Source organism: Schistocerca americana, chromosome 1 (genome assembly GCF_021461395.2).
Source record: "Schistocerca americana isolate TAMUIC-IGC-003095 chromosome 1, iqSchAmer2.1, whole genome shotgun sequence".
In the NCBI taxonomy this organism is placed as follows: Eukaryota; Metazoa; Arthropoda; class Insecta; order Orthoptera; family Acrididae; genus Schistocerca; species Schistocerca americana.
The window spans coordinates 646,670,017-646,687,749 of NC_060119.1; the positions used below are offsets into that span (position 1 = coordinate 646,670,017).

At 43.2% G+C, this 17,733-nt stretch overlaps 1 protein-coding gene across 4 annotated transcripts in view; it reads right to left on the bottom strand.

The window, feature by feature from the left end:
- The window catches only part of LOC124607819 (calpain-A), a 602,483-nt gene that overhangs the window by 167,934 nt on the left and 416,816 nt on the right, over nucleotides 1–17,733 (bottom strand). The window lies entirely within an intron of this gene.

Consider the following 17,733-nt stretch of genomic DNA (forward strand, 5'->3'; position numbering starts at 1 on the left):
CGACCGCGCGCCCCGGCTATCGATCCGGCGCAACGCGCCATCTCAGCACGCGACCTCTTCCCGCCAATCAACAACACAGCGCGCGGAGTACGAAATGGGTCAGGGCGTGGACAGTCTCTCACTGTTCTAGCGACAAAGGGCAGCACTCACATCAAATATGTATTTCTGTCATTCACGGAATCTGAGCTGAACAGTAAGAAATATTTTACTTTCAGGAGACTATGAAAATACAGACAGGAACAGGCTAAAGCTGTAATACTTTAGTCATCCGATAAAGGCAGCAGATACCGAAAATGAATGGCTGTGGAACCCGTTTACATAGTAATTAGCTATTACAAACAGAAAACAAAGAGCAGAGAGCAGGAAGGGAGTATATATCAGAAGAAAAAAAGATTCTATTTCAACTTAATGTAACGTCAAGGTCATTACAAACTGAACTAATTAGCTGAAAAATATTGTGAGGGACAGGTGTTGAAATCCATTACAGCCTCTTTGTAAGGACTGCTTGAGCATTCATTAACAGTGATATATGTAAAACTGTGCATTACTTATTAAGGCCAGATGAGGATATGACCAGTATTCCTTCCTTACAGAATTTCAACATGTCTGTTCATCAAAGATCGAGGTGGCAAAGTGATTACATACTGCCGGAAAAAATTCAGCACCTTCAAGGACAACGTAGTTCACCACTGAATGAGTGTAAGAGAAATTCAGACCAAATTAAGCACATATGTCACAGAACACGGTGTCCAAACATCGCACCAACACGCAGTGTACCCTTCATCCATCTGGCAGCAATACAAACGTGTATTCTCTAATGAAAATGATCACAAAGGTGTCGAATGACATTAAGCGAGAGATTCTCCCGATCATCCTGTACAATTTGTTGCAATTCGGCAATGGTTCTTGCAGGCTCTGGAGAATGAGTAACTTCCCACTTCAAGTCCCCTACGTGTTCGACCGACGAGAGATTTGGTGACCTTGCTGCCCAGGGCAGTAATTGTCTACCTTTAAGAGAACGTTACATTGCAGCACCCACTGTCCTGCTGAAAAACAGCACGTCACCTTTCTGACTATGAAATGGTAGTAGCATCGGGTACAGCAACCTGTGCGATGCAGTGGGCTGTAACTGATGGCACTCACATCACGAAGCCTGGAGTGGCACCAGTGTGTCGTGGGCGAGTGCATTTCGGAATAGGACGGTCACCAGGTTACGCCGTACGCGTGTATGTCCATCATTTGCTGACAGAACCTGCTCTCATCACTGAAGACAACAGAGCGTCATTACACTCCACATTCGGTCTTTCGTGACTCCAGAGCAGCCGTGCTTGGCGATTGTCATGGTGCCTAGTAGCCTGGCCGGAGGCACACGTGATGGTAGTCCTGCTTCAAGCAGACGTTTCCCGATCGTCCTTGGTGACAAAGCAGATGCAACATGTGCCCGTATTTCCTCCCTGGATGATGATAGATATGCCACCGCTTCTCGCACAACGTGTCGATCTTGACGTGCTTTTGCACAACTCTGACGTCCAGAACTTGTCTACAGATGAGGGGATGTTCCACTAACCACTGTTGAAAGGAGCAATACTCCACAGATATATTTTGTGCCCAACACGTGCGCCAATCCGTCGATAGTACTTCGGCCCACTAAGGGACCCCCGTTCAAAAAGCTGGCCGCTGTGGCCGAGCGGTTCTAGGCGCTTCAGTCCGGAATCGCGCTGCTGCTACGGTCTCATCTTCGAATCGTGCCTCGGGCATGGATGTGTGTGATGTCCTTAGGTTAGTTTGGTTTAAGTAGCTCTAAGTCTAGGGAACTGATAACCTCATATGTTAAGTCCCATAGTGCTTAGAGCCATTTGAACCCGTTCAAATGGCTACACTTGTTCAACAGGACTATCTTCTCGTCGGCGGGACATGGTTGTACCCTAAAGTGATTGTTGCAAACACAGTTAACCTATAAACTCTATGCAGTTGCTCCCTGAAGAGTCAAAATAGAAGGTACACAGATAAGCTTCCACAGTGCTATCTCATCGCCGATGATAGTGACAAGTGAATCACTAACCCCTCAATGTCCACATATTACATCGTGGTGTCACTGAACACAGTCCATGAGGAGTTTCATTTTTCTCTCGGCAGTGTATGTGTGCAAAAATTTCAAGGGGAAGCTCACTGGTGAGCGAAGCTAATTTATCAGTGCACATTGCTGCTCTTGAGGGTGCAGTATGACGACGCAACACAAGATCTCTCTTATCTCTTATGTGCGACCTGAGTCCTCGTAGAATGCTTCTCACGTAGATTTTCCGAGGTGCCGAAGAGGAGCACAAAATCAGCCGCGCATGTTACGTTATTTCAGCAACAAAAAGCATGAAACAACCTTAGCACTATGAAAAACATCCCAATCAACTGCATTGTATAGTTTTAAATCGACAAGTTTACTCTGCCTTTTCTTTAAGCTACGTACTACACTTTGTGATCAAAAGTATCCGGACACCCCCAAAAACATACGTTTTCATGTTAGGTGCATTGTACTGCCACCTACTGCCAGGTACTTCATACCAGCGACCTCGGTAGTCATTAGACATCGTGAGAGCAGAATGGGCGCTCCGCGGAACTCACGGACTTCGTAAAGTGGTCAGGTGATTGGGTGTCACTTGTGTCATACGTCTGTACACGAGATTTCCTCACTCATAAACATCTCCAAGTCCATTGTTTCCGATGTGATAGTGATGTGGAAACGTGAAGAGAGACGTACAGCACAAAAGCGTACAGGCTGACCTCGTCTGTTGACTGACAGAGACCGCCGATAGTTGAAGAAGGTCGTAATGTGTAATAGGCAGACATCTATCCAGATCATTACACAGGAATTCCAAACTGCATCAGGATCCACTGCAAGTACTATGACAGTTAGGCGGGAGGTGAGAAGACATGGATTTCATGGTCGACCGGCTTCTCGTAAGTCACACATCACGCCGGTAAATGTCAAATGACGCCTCGTTTGGTGTAAGGAGCGTAAACATTGGTCAATTGAACAGTTGAACAGTTGAAAAACGTCGTGTGGAGTGACGAACCACGTACACAATGTGGCGATCTGATGGGAGGGTGTGGGTATGGCGAATCCCGGTGAACGGCATCTGCCAGCCTTTGTAGTCCAACAGCAAAATTCGGAGGCGGTGGTGTTGTGGTGTGGTGGCGTTGTTCATGGAGGGGGCTTGCACCCCTTGTTTTGCGTGGCCTCATCACAGCACAGGCCTACATTGATGTTTTAGGCACCTTCTTGCTTCCCACAGTTGAAGAGCAATTCGGGGATGGCGACTGCATCTTTCAACACGGTCGAGCATCTGTTCACCATGCACGGCCTATGGCGGAGTGATTACACGACAATAACATCCCTGTAATGGACTGGCCTGCACAGTCTTGACCTGAGTCCTATAGAACATCTTTGGGATGTTTTGGAGCTCCGACTTCGTGCCAGGACTCACCGACCGACATCGATACCTCTCCTCAGTGCAGCACTCCGTGAAGAACGGGCTGCCATTCCCAAGATACCTTCCAGCGCCTGACTGAACGTATGAATGCGAGGGTGGAAGCTTTGTGGGGCAACACCATACCGAATTCCAGCATTACCGATGGAGGGCGCCACGAACTTTTAAGTCGTTTTCAGCCAGGTGTCCGGATACTTTGATCACACAGTGTACTTTTTCAGCGAACTTGCTCTGTTGTGACGAGCAGATGTGTTCCCACATTTGTAAGACCTATATCTGTGTAGAAGAAGAGTACATTTAATATGGTCATCCTCTAGCCGATTGCCCATCGTGTTGTTGCCTGACACTATTTCTTCACGCGCTGATTTCGACTTAGCCAACAGCTCTGCTTAGTGCTTGAGTAATTCTTATTGTTTTCAAGGATGAATGAGGTGACGGCAGTTGCCGTGGAGTGGGCCGCTTTCACATTGCTGGAAGTTGTCTGGAACCTGGCAGCGCCTCAAGTTTCTGCTAGTGTGGCGAGCAGTGGGGTCGCTCCACAGACATTGTCTGTCCGTTCGTGAGCAAAGGCTGCATACCACTGCAGCAGCATGAACAGGATGCTATCGATGGACTTCACTTGACAGGATGTAACAGCCTCTCCTGTCACCGTCCGCTTTGTTAAAACGAGCACCGCCTTACTGCTTACTTCCCTGACTGACCCAGGCATCAGCTTCCTCTTGTAAGGAGGTGGTGGTTAGTGCTAAACGTCCCGTCGACAACGAGGTCATTAGAGACTGAGCACAAAATCGATTTGGGGAAGGAAGAAGAAGGGAAGGGAAGCGGCCGTACCCTTTCGAAGAAACCATCCCGGAATTTGCCTTAAGCGATTTAGGAAAATCGCGGAAATCTGAATCGGTGTGGCCGGACGCACATTTTACCTTACATGAATTTTAAGAAAGCCATTTAATAGTTAAGATACCGTGATCATCATAAAACGGGTAGCTAGAGATGATTATACATCCACCTTTAATCCTGGAATAATAATAATAATATAAAATTGCACTGTTTACCAGACGGGATTACGTAAATGTATGTAATAAAAGCAAGGGGTCAATTACATATCAATTATTAAAACATGTGTAATGTCAAGCAAACTATATTATGTACAGGAATGTTAGTGGATCTAGTAATTTGTCGCCCATTCAGAGTTTTAAGCAGACCAATCGACTGTGTGCGCTCGCGCAGGTCCACAATGAAAAAGCGACATACCGGTACGAGTCGCACGAATACCCACACGGTTATAATAAATAATAACATGTAATACACGTAATAAAATGTAATACAAGTAATAAAATGTAACTAAACAGTGGATAGAAGAAATAATATCTACCTACATATTTCAGTAACCTTAGTCTCCACTATGATTGTCATCAGACTACTAATAGAAATTAATGGCATGTGGGGGATACTAAAAAGCTACGTGAATAAAGATCTTAGTCTCAAAGAAACATTCAATGAAACCCCAAGGTGCATATACAAAAAGCTCCATCAGTTGATAGGGTAGTACTGAAACGTGTGCCAAGGTGCGTCTGAACTTTCAACTTTTAATGGTTACTGCTCCGGGTGTCACAGCTTTGCCAACAAGAGAAAATCACGCATGATAAATAGTGAAATAAAATGAGTAACGAAGATGAGGGAGAGAGATTGTGTCAAACAAAGCTGCGACGACTATATGCGTTTTGGCATAATGTGGGCAACAGTATGGCCAACTCAGAAGTTCTGGTGCAGTCCTACTTTCGAGATATCGTGGTAATATGTATTATCTAGTTATCGCTACGAGTGGGCAACAAGATATTTAAAGGAATTGATTGTTGAAAACAGGCAATCTTCCGTAAAGCTTAGAGGCTTCAGCACTCAGGAACACTGCTACAACACGGAGCCTAAACTGTTGGTACAAGTGGACCGGAGGCTAGTCCCTATTAATAGATACCGACAAAACAGATACCGCACTAGACTAATCTGCGACCGCTCCGTCGACTAGTCGCGTAAAATTTCGCTTTAAAAATCATTTTGTTTCCCACGGGAAACAAACCGAAGAATTCTCTCGACACTGCGCGTCGCATGAAAGACGTGATGAGCAGTGTTTGTTTGTGCTGACTCCAGCGATATAATGCAGCACCGAAACTGCAAATATCTGCTGAAACACCAGAAAAAATGCGCCTGACGAACTCTTAGCAGAGACTACTTGTACATAAGAACGTGAAATTGACCCTTATTAATGAACAGCACAACTGCCAATCACAGACAATGCTGGAACCGTCTTTACCATAACATGGCTGCGTATGCGCTTCTCCCGCATGCCCTGACTCGTCTGAGTGAGTGGAGCCGACGTGTTTAGTGAGCAGTTCAATTAAACACAAAATGGTGCTCACACAGGAACAGCACGTGCCCATTGTGGAGTGTTACGTGAAGCACAATTCGCTGAATACGTGCGCAGAACTATCTGCTTAAGACTAAAAGCGTAAATGTTTTATCAAAACTTCTAGCAGAGTCTGCAATGCAAAACTTGATGGCAGAATGCCGTGAAACGGGTTCTGCAGCTAATAAAAATCTTAACCATCGGAAGAGTTCTAAAACAGAAAACATTGCTCGATTGAAAGAAAGCTTGAAAGGAAGTCCCATAAAATCTCAGCGCAGTTTATCTATCCAAATAGGAATCAAGAGGTCATCGTGCCGAAACATTATCAAAAAGGGCATCTGTATCATTACAAATTTGCTGTATGGCCTGAGTCCTAGTTTCCAGACAACTTCCGCGTGTTGTGTTCTGCCAGTGGTTTCTGACTAATTGAACTCTTAGTATCTGGATCCTGAGTTTTTGATTTCTTGAGATTCCTGAGTTCAGCCTTTTTTTTTCCAGGAGACATTGCATAATCCCAGGACTTGTGTTTGGTGCGTAATATCTGGTGGCCGCAGCATAACACGATTCCTTCACCAAACTGTTAATGCTAACCGGTGTACCCAGAAACTGTTTAATCCGCATGTGGATCAACTCGCAGAAGATGAACGCCTGTATGGACATTTTCAGCAATATTAAGCAAAACACATATCACCTTGACTACCTCGACACGAGTGTATGTAGTGTACGCTGCGAACGCTGTTGCTGCTATCACTCAGGCACATATTCAACGTGTGTGTATCAGTTCGATAAATCGAGCACAGCGCTGCATCGTCATCAATCATAGCTGTTTCCAGCATCTTGCGTCTAGCTTTTTAACAGGGGTCAGTCCAGCGTCACTTATTGCCAGGTCAGTTTTACTTTGCCCATCCTGCACATGTCATTAGACATTCACGTATCCTAAAATAACTCCTGAAACGATGCTGCCTTTGCATACTTTTGATATGCGCTGAAAGGTGGCAGTCGTGGTCTCCAGCTGATACTGTAAAGTTTGTTACTCACCTACACTGAAGAACCAAAGAAACTGGTACACCTACCTAATATCGTGTAGGGCACCCGCAAGCACACACAAGTGCCCCAACACGACGTGGTATTGACTCGACTAATGGCTGAAGTGGTGCTGGAGGGAACTAACACAATGAATCCTGCAGGGCTGCCCATAAATCCGTAAGAATACGAGGGAGTGGAGGTCTCTTCTGAACAGCACGTTGTAAGACATCCCAGATATGCTCAATAATGTTAATATCTGGGTAGTTTGGTGGCCAGCGGAAGTGTTTAAACACAGAAAAGTGTTCCTGGAGCTACTGTAAAGCAATACGGGACGTGTGCGGTGTCGCATTGTCCTGCTGGAATTTCCAAGTCCGTCGGAATGCACAACGGACATTCTTACGTACACGCCACCCGCCAGAGTCGTTTCTAGACGTATCAGGCGTCCCATATCACTCCAACTGCACACGTCTCACACCATTACAGAGCCTCCACCAGCTTGAACAGTCCCCTCCCGATATGCAGAGTCTATGGATTCATGAGATTGTCTCCATACGTGCACACGTTCATCCGCTCGATACACACTGAAGCGAGACTCGTCCGACCAGGCAACACGTTTCCAGTCGTCAACAGTCCAATATCGGTGTTGACGGGGCTAGGCGAGGCGTAAAGCTTTGTGCTGTAGAGTCATCGAGGGTACAAGAGTGGGCCTTCGGCTCCGAAAGCCCATATCGATGTTGTTTCGTTGAATGGTTCGCACGCTGACACTTGCTGATGGCCCAGCATTGAAAAATGCAGCAATATGAGGAAGGATTGCACTTCTGTCACGTTGAATGATTCTCTTCAGCCGTCATTGGTCCCGTTCTTCCAGGATCTTTTTCCGGCCGCAGCGATGTTGGGGTTTGATGTTTTAACGGATTCCTGATGTTCACGCTACACTGGTTGAATGCTCGTACGGGAAAATTCCCACTTCATCGCCACCTCTGTCCCATCGCTCGTGCGCCGACTGTAACACGACGTTAAAAACTCACTCAGATCTTGATAATCTGCCATTGTAGCAGCAGAAATCGATGTAACAACTGCGCCAGACACTTGTTATGTTGCATAGGCGTTGTCGGCCGCAGCGCCGTATTCTGCCTGTTTACATATATCTGTATTTGAATACACATGCCTATACCACTTTCGTTGACGCTCAAGTGTGTAAGACGATGAAAATTTTGTCTCTGGTACTTCTACTGAATGAAAACTTCTGTACAAAATTGTTAATTTATAGCATTAGTCTGGAATTATAGGATTAACTAAAAAAATTTACCTTATATTAAATGAAGTTAAATGCACTGTAAATCGCAGGGAGTTTGCTACTCGCAGCGTTATCAAGCAGCATGCAGCATTTACGAAGCGACTGCTGAGACAACCTACTCCTAAATCAACATTCAAGGTCTGCTGGGTTTTTCTTCGAATCAGACGAAAGTGTTTATCTGCCGGAAGTTATTTTAGAAGTCACAAATAGGCACCAAGGGCGCAGCGCACGTTTACGCTTCAGCAAATGTGAACCCACTCGCATTCCATGGCCTCTCGTCTCAGCAGGCAAAAATCAAATAGCCAGAACTCATAAAAAGTAACGTAGACAGCACGACCTAAGCATCTCCTCTGAAATGACGTAATTCGCCATTTGTATTTAGTTTTGCTGTTATCTGTCTTTCAAATTTACCTTTACCAATGATGATGACGAAATGTCGCAGCAAAAAACGCTTCCAATGTAAGTGGTAATGTAATCAGCACTAGCGCTCTTGGAAAGGAGCTGAAACTCAAAGGTCAAAGCGTACGGCGTAGTCCGTCATATTTTCTACAGATTTTACAAATAAATTAGCTTCCCTCTTAATTTTCCGTGGCTTTCTTGAGTACAAACCTCTTCCGAACGATTGGGAAAGAGCAAAGGTTACATCTATTGACAAAAAATACCCAATAGTCGTGATGCACGTAAACGTTTTATTTAGTGAGTCACCTCCGTTTGCTGCAGATGTCTGTAACGTAGTTCAAACAGAGGGAGTTTTGAATGAAGTAATTTGCAGCGGACAGCTTACCAAGATTGCAACTGGACTGAAAAAATTGACAAGCAGGATGCAATACAATCCTGGATGGACAGGGTTTCTTAAGATCCACGAACGTTGTAATTCATCGTTTATCTTTTGCAACTACGTAATCTTTTCTTAGGTTAAGAAGCTCTTCCTCCACTATATACCATAATACTTAATGGTTTTTGTCTTTGGACTGAATGTAAATGCTGCAATATTCATTGCTGTCACTGGACAGTAAGCCCCTTGTCTCATTTGCTTTGTATACCTGTGAGTATCAGTATCGCACAAAGAAGGTACATGTACCGTTTACCAGTATCTATTTACTATGTGGGCTGTGGTGTTTTGACAGGTTTTCTTAAATTTACGCGCGTCACACACAGTGTGATTTCCAGGTTTGTGTGGTCTATCTGCACACACAAGTTTCAGGTGTTTCTGCTTAAGCTCAAGTGTGCTTGCGCTTGCAAATTTGTAACGATTGTGATATGAAAGTCACACACTGAACGTTTAAACGTAAAGTCACATACTGAACGTTTAAACGTTCCCCGTCCAGTGAAGGATGTTCGCTTTGAGCACGTTCTTGCACTGCAGATCTACTCAGTTGCTATCAAGTCTTCGAATGAAGCACAATTGTAACGACTGAGTTCACGACATTTTCGTTTATTTGGAGAGCTGCATATGGGGCCTGAAGATGGCTTAGTGAAATGCTGAAACTGGTAGCGTCCAAAATAAAATAAGATCTCAAGATACACGGCTGTTTGTGAATTTCATTAACCTTGACAACTGATATAATGATGTTGGACGTTAAATTAATAACTGTATTTGTAAGATTTCACACTATAATATGTACGGGTACCCTAACGAAACCATTTACTCCTCTAGTAAATTATATTACATTCAAATAAAGCATCCAGACGAGAGAAAAGAGGAAAAGTTGGAACGCCTTGCACTGTAGTCAAATGTGGCAAAAAGTTACACGCATGTGAGGCAGGAATAAAAATGGGATCCACTGCCGCATATACTACTCCACACACCTTCAAAGATAAGCGTTCATCTCGATCTAGTATGTTTTCTAACGTTATATGTCCATTAACTCATCATCTTTCAGCTCTCGTCTCGTAAAATACGATACAATAGCGCTGTTCCATCTACCGTCCGTTCGCCTTGTTACACGAGCCACCACACTACGTACCATTCTTATTACAGTCAAAATGATATGTGCGATATCTCAGTTGATCCCATAAGTGTTTGAACACCATTTCCCCTCTCGCAGCGACGTCAGACGACGATGATTGGACGCATTCCCTGTTGGCCCGCCTGCTGGCACGCTACCCCGGGCTGGTGAAAGCGCACCCGAGAGTGGCCGGGCGCCGCACCACGCTGGCAGCGGAAGTAGGGCGACAGTCGCGCTGCAGACGTGTTCCACACACTTCCGCTACAATAAAGAACAGCTCTGCCAACATTCTGCGCACTATTGTCCTGATTGTCTCACAAATCGTACTCACCGAAATGACGAATAAACAGAACAGCTTACCACTGTAGAAAGCTCTATGGTGGTTGTCGTCAAACTGCGGCCCGAGTCAAGTGTTCGCGCGGCCCGCGATTCTCAGCCGAATTTTGCAATAATGTACTTAAGCAACTAACAGTGAAATACAGTAAGGCAACTAACGTTATGAGCTTCGTAAGAATGTAATTTTTCTGCTCAGTAACAAACAAAAATATTTACAGAGGTAGTGATTTTTTAAGATGTGTGTAATTTTAACTGACGGCGGTAATTCCGGCGACGAGCTAAGTGAAACTGGTCGCTTACCAGAGGTGCAGACGAGTAAGCAGCGCTCCAGTCCGAGGTGCGGTGGGACGGGGGGAATCTTGTTTGTCGTCTCGTACTGACAACTCACGGGCGCGCATGACACTTCTGGATCTGCTGCTATGCTATACATTTTGACACAGAAGTAATATTGATTCGTGAATGCACATTACACAAACAGTCATCTTCAAATGCGGTACTTGTTTGTAGTAAGGAATATTAAATTAAGATTATCGTAATGCAACTTAACGATCAGAAGAAAAACGAGATTCAGAACATACAGTAAATATCTGAAGATTGGAAATGTGCAAGTTTCTTAGTACCGAAGCTAATATTTCTCAAGATAATCAGGAAACAATATACCTCTAATTTTTCGTAACATATTTGTATCCACTTTATTATGCTGCCGCTTCAGAACTGAAAAAAAGAGAAAATAAATAATTTATTAAGAACGTTCTAGGAACCACAACGCAAACAAATTGATTGTAAGTGCCATTAATACAGAGGTAGTAATATTTTAACTAGTGGAAATATAGTCACCCAAAACCATTTCATGTCTTAAATATTTTGCAAGAGAATAACGCAATTAAATTCAAGGAAAAAATCTCAGCTTTGACTTCTATTTCTTACCCAACTCCATTCTTTGGTTCAGACATTGCAACGTTTACTGTAAAACACCCTATGCTGTTTAAGAAATAGCAGCTTCCTTAACAGGTCTGTTTTGCAACAAGTCTAGGGACATGCGACATAGTTCCGAGAACACAGTACCACTGAAAAGCGTTTTGTGAAGAATGACGCAATGTTTCCCATCTACACTCATCATTTGTGACGGTGTCTGACATTGCATAATGCCTTTAAATGTAAGTAAAATTGCAGGCTGTCAGAAATCTGCATCGGGGACAGTCGACACAGTGCGAATCGTGCTTACACACTGTCGTAACCGTATAGATAGGTAGTTTATTGAGTGCTCATAACATTAATTTATCTAGCTTATCAGTTAAGATCGGTGCATATGCGGCTCTAAGTGCCAATGAATGCTCAAGTGCTTTCGGAAGGTAATACAGGAATGCAAAAGGAGAGACCGTTGATTACAATGTAAGAGGATGTATTATGCGATAATTTTCGCAATATACAGGCAGGTACAGATAAAAATAGGCTGTATCTTAGTATAGAGAAATGTAACTTTGAAACTTCGCGAAAACCTGTTAGTCTACTATTAACCGAACGATGAGTTAAACTGTGGTTACTACTAGGAATTCCTGATGGGAAATTATATACAACCGCTTTGAAGCTAGGGTTGTAATGCCTTGATATCGGCCATCGAACAAAAATAGTTCAGATTTATCATACAACACTTAGCTCGCAGCCAAAATTCTTAAACAACTGCCTATTGCTATGTGTAGGCACATCTACGCAAACGAGACTTTCGTATAAAAAGGTCATCGTGAATGGCTACAGCCCTCCATACCTGGGAATAGAGTTTTGACAGACATACTGAAAATCATCAGTTGATACTTAAAAAAAAAAAAGAGCTAAGGTCGTGAAACCTTTTAGGAGAATATAGCAACCTGTCTCTTAAGAAATTTTCTGGTTGTCGATTTCGGTAGAGACGCAAAAATAAAATAAGACTAGTAATAACTGCTCATTGTTGCATACATGAAAAATCATCTTTCACATGCTTCAACCGTAAACTGGTCTGGATGAAGTTTCATTACGCTGTTCCCCGCATTTAGTGTGATTCTTAGTGTATTAGCTGTAGTTGTAAACAATGGCATCTACTTAATTAAGTTTCCAGGCGACAGCAGAGGCCGTAGGTAAGTAAGCAACGGATCTTTCACATGAACGGCTCAGCTTACAGCGGTTATTTCTCTTCAGACATTGGCTATCTACGAATCATATTGACTCGTGGTCTGCTTTAAGGGAAGCATTCAGGGTAGCCATTATTAAGGGTCGCCGTTACAAACAAGAAATTTTGTCCGTCAGCCGATGATAATGAACTGCCTCGTTCTAAAGTAGTTGACATGCCACCCACGAAAAAATGTGCAATGGAATTAAATTTCTCATTTGGTCCGACAAGTGAGACTGTTTATGTGAACCATCTCCTGGGCTGTAGCTAAGACATTTCTCCGCTACGTCATTTTTTGCTGCTGGTCGAGCAACGTGTGTAGGAAGTCATCTACGTAATCTGGAAAAGTATAATAGAGGTAATGAGGCGAGGGAAGCTGTGAGAGTGGGTCGCGTGTCGGAAAGGAAAGGTTCCCGCTTCGAGTCCCAGTCCTCATCTGACAGCTTCAAGAGCGATTGTATTCGTGGTTGGCTGTGAGGACACCAAAGGGGAGTGTTTTGCTTCGGAGCCAAACATACGCGATTATCCGATTACTAACAGAAACGTAGACGGAATAATAAACCTCAAGCGATTACGGCATAAATTTGCACACACTACTTCGTTTGAGAGGGCCTTTGATACAATCACTGCGCCTCGGGTCTCGCAACTGTACCCTCTTTTTCCCATTATTTTCTTACTTCGCAATTACAACTTCCTTCTTAACCTAATAACAGCTACCACACCCCAGTCACCGAAACCGTGTATAAACGACTAACTTCAACAAAAGGTAACTAAATAGTGTCCATATAAACTGAAGCGCCAAAGAAACTGCTATAGGCATGCAACCAGGCAGATATGCAAACAGACAGGACACGGCGCTGCGGTCGGCAATGCCTATATAAGACAAGAAGTGTCGGGTGCAGTTGTTAGATCGGTGACTGCTGTTACAATGGCATGTTATCAAGATATGAGTGCGTTTGAACGTGGTGTTCTAGTCTGCGCACGAGCAATAGGACACAGTTTCTCCGAGGTGGCGATGAAGTGGGGATTTTCCCGCATGACAATTCAACGAGTGTACCGTGAATATCAGGAATCCCGTAAATCATCAAATCTCCGACATCGCTGCGGCCGGAAAAAGATCCTGGAAGAATGGGACCAACGACGACTGAAGAGAACCGATCAACGTGACAGCAGTCCAACCCTTCCGAAAATTGCTGCATTTTTCAATGCTGGGCCATCAACAAGTGTCAGCGTGCGAACCATTCAACGAAACCCTTCACGACTGCACGACACAAAGCTTTACGCCTCGCCTCGGCCAGTCAACACCGACATTGGGCTGTTGATGACTGGAACCACGTTGCCTGGTCCGACGAGACTCGTTTCAATGTGTATCGAGCGGATGAACGTGTACGGGTATGGAGACAGCCTCATGAATCCATGGACCCTGCATGTCAGTAGGCGACTGTTCAAGCTGGTGGAGGCTCTCAAATGGTGTGGGGAGTGTGCAGTTGGAGTGATGCGGGACCCCTGATACAACTAGAGACGACTCTGGCGGGTGACGCATACGTAAGTATCTTGTCTGATCACCTGCATCCATTAACATCCATTGTGCAGTCCGACGGACTTGGGCAATTCCAGCAGGAAAATGCGACACCCCATACGTTCAGAAATGCAACAGAGCAGCTCCAGAAACACTCTTCTGAGTTTAAACACTTCTGCTGGCCACCAAACTCCCCAGACATGAATATTATTTGACATATCTGGGATGCCTTACAACGTGTTGTTCGGAAGAGATCTCCAATCCCTCGTACCCTTACGGATTTATGGACAGCCCTGCAGGATTCATTGTGTCAGTTCCCTCCAGCACTACTTCAGACATTAGTCGAGTCCATTCCACGTCGCGTTGCGGTACTTCTACGTGCTTTCACAGGTTTCAGTTGTCGTGTGCGCGAGCGAGTGCGAGTGAGTGAGTTGTTGACAAATGCCATTGGCCGACAGCTTTAAGTGTGAAAATCTTTTTGTTGTGCTTATCTGCGACTCAGCAACTCTGCTCTATGGTGAGTAGCAACTTTCCTTCTCATCATACTGTATTTGCAAAATTTATGTTACAAGAACAACAAAACCGCTTATTTGAGTTTGCCTTCTACTCTTATTAATCTATGTTTTCCAAAATTAGAGCTAGGTCCAACGTTTCACTCTTCTGGTATGGTGCAACGTAATATCCAGGCTTAAATATTTATAATCCTAACGAATAAAATTTAGTCCGAGTACTCGTTTGACTTTACCTGTTTAGATTCTGGCACCTAAGTTTAAATCGTGCTCTTGCAGCCATCCTGTGACTTCCCTCTAACTCAGCCTCCGTATGACGCACATCCTGGCAAAAAAGCCACAAGAATCTTAGTCACAGAGAAAATCTACGACGGGAAAGTGGTCGCACTATTCAGCGAAGTGCATAATGGAGACAAGGGTAACCATACACATAAGCAAACATCTGTTCCACTTCTGAGAAAAAGGTTTGTAAACGCAAGATACCGTAGTTTCACAAGACGCGAAAACGGCTGGTTCGAATCTAGATGATGTTAAAAAAAGGTTAATCCGCAAAATTTGGTTTGAATGAGGAGGAGAAATTGATATATATAGCTCACGAGCATCAGATTGTGCGTCGGTGCTGTAAGTTGAATTCCTGACATCTCATAGTTTCGATGATTGTGAGAGTGCATGAACATGCTGGTGGTGAACCACCTGATAGGAACTACGGAAGTCATCTTGGTGTTATTTTGGGAAATTGCACTACTCTAATAAGTGCTACGTCGAAACGTAGAAGTGAAAGGAAAGGAGAAGATTAGAACCGACACTTGCATATAGGAGTAACTGCGCAAACACTCATCACAGTGTAAACTGGTATCACATAGGCAGCAAACTCTAAAATACGGAGAGTGTCAATTTGTCAGAGAAAGCCAGAAAAATCAGATGGTCCAGTACCTCCACCGTACTGCGACTACTGTTTCCACAGAGCAGCTTCGTACTGGTCCGTGAAAATTTCACAACCCATCTACAAAAAGCTCCTTGATGTCTTTGAGTACTTCCAGACGCTAGTAAGATTTCTGAAAGAATGAGTGCAGTTCTTGCTTAAGTTCTCTCTTACCTCTTCGACTGACTAAAAACATCATCTGCTGTGGGCGAACGAACAGTTGATTAGTGGGGTTAAAAGGGACTAAACAGTGAAGTTATCAATCCCCTCTTTCTTAAATAAATGAAGACTACCGGATTCTACGAGGAGAAAAGAGTGGAAATCTAATTTTATCTTCTGTGGTACTATCCGAGAGAAAACAGCGAAGATGCAAAATGAAGGCATATCAGTTCAGATGGCATCTAATGTTTTAAGTCTGAAGTTGCGATGTTACCGCGACCAGCACTTTCTTCTCAGATCTCCTCCGCTCTCCGCGCCTGTAGAAATTCACTTTACAGTCTGTCTCCTACAAAAATCAATAAGAATATTAAATTCGCGTATAGTGTGCTTTAGTGTCTTTAAGCAAGCTAAAAATGTTAGTTTGAACCTGAGTCATGTTTTCTTTTTCTTTGAACTAGGGGAACTTTCACGGCCCGTAGAGTTTCCTGCTATAATTGGCACAATGCCATGCGCAAAGAAGCTGCAGCGCAGTGGAAGTCAGCAACGGCAGGCTTACATCCGGGTACTGCAGGCGGAAGTGTCCTGCCTGCTCTCTATCAAATGCCAGAATATGACTATAATCCCAATTCTATGTCAGTAAACTAATGCTAGAGTAGCGGTCGAAGCCCGTGCGGCGTGCTTCTAGTACGACAAATGAGATGTAGTCAAATCGTTAGTAGTGTTTCAGGAACTCAAAACTGACAGAAGAATTTTGCAAACTATTAATTACGCAGATATGACGAAGGAGTTTTAACAACTTTGAAGGGAGTGAATTTGAACAAGGTGAGACTTAACAGTCCATTGAAACCCATTTAAAACACGTATTTTTCGATCCAATTTGAAATAAACAGGAATCACTGATGTAAACCACAGGTAGTTGTACAGGTAAACCTATACTTATAAAATTGTTACAATGAAAGTGGTTACTAAATTGTAATTGTATTGAAGTACATAGGTCCTGTAATTGTAGGAATATTTAGGATTAACGTAATTGGGTTAAATCTGGAACAAATGATCGAGTACAATGGTCAAAGTCATTTCTTTGAAACGGAGATGGACTTGGGTTAAAACAGTATCTAAATTAAAGTCTGTGGTATTTAAAGGAAAAATCAACGGAGAATCAAAATTGATTAGAAAATTAAAATGTAATTAGCGAAAATGTTATAAGTGGCGTGTAAACATAGGCACTTCTTTAGGTGTTTTGTCAATAATAAATAAAAGACCTATTTTGCCATATTCAATGGGAGACTTGGAAACACATACATTGGTACGAACATTTTCCGAACCATGTATCTTTTGTATTTAGTGAAAATATTGTTCATGCTTCATATTTTGAGCATTTGTACACTCTTAAAATGTTATACGTTTGAAAATTCATCTATATATTTGATCTATAAGAGCTAGTGCAACTGTTGAAATGAGTCAATTTTGAGGTGCCAGTTTCAATTGTAATTTTATTAAAAACCCTTTGTACAATACCGAGGATGTTCGGAATTGCATATTAAAGCGACACTGAGATCAGTAGTTAATGATCATTCGATGGAGTAAGGTATACGTCAGCGTCTTATGGAATTTTGTGAGAGAAGCATGTAATTGCTTACGTGAGTACTTTATGTAAATTCGTGCTGTAAGCATGTCAGACTTGGCAAATTGTATGGAGTATGTAAGAAGACTGATCTATCATTAAACCAGTGTACATAAAAAGGTTAAAAACTAGGTGATATAATAAAAAGAAGTTCTGAAACATAATGTTCGATTTAGTCATTCTTGGCATAAAACATGAAGTTACAGTGGACATACAGTAACTCAGTTACTCTTTCATAGCACCTGCTTTAGTCTACGAGCAACAAAATGATTAAATCCTTTATCATACTCTAAATAATATCTTCTCTTCTTAAAGTGTCATGTAGGTCTGTCCATTGGTAAAAGATTCTGGAATAATCACCCATTC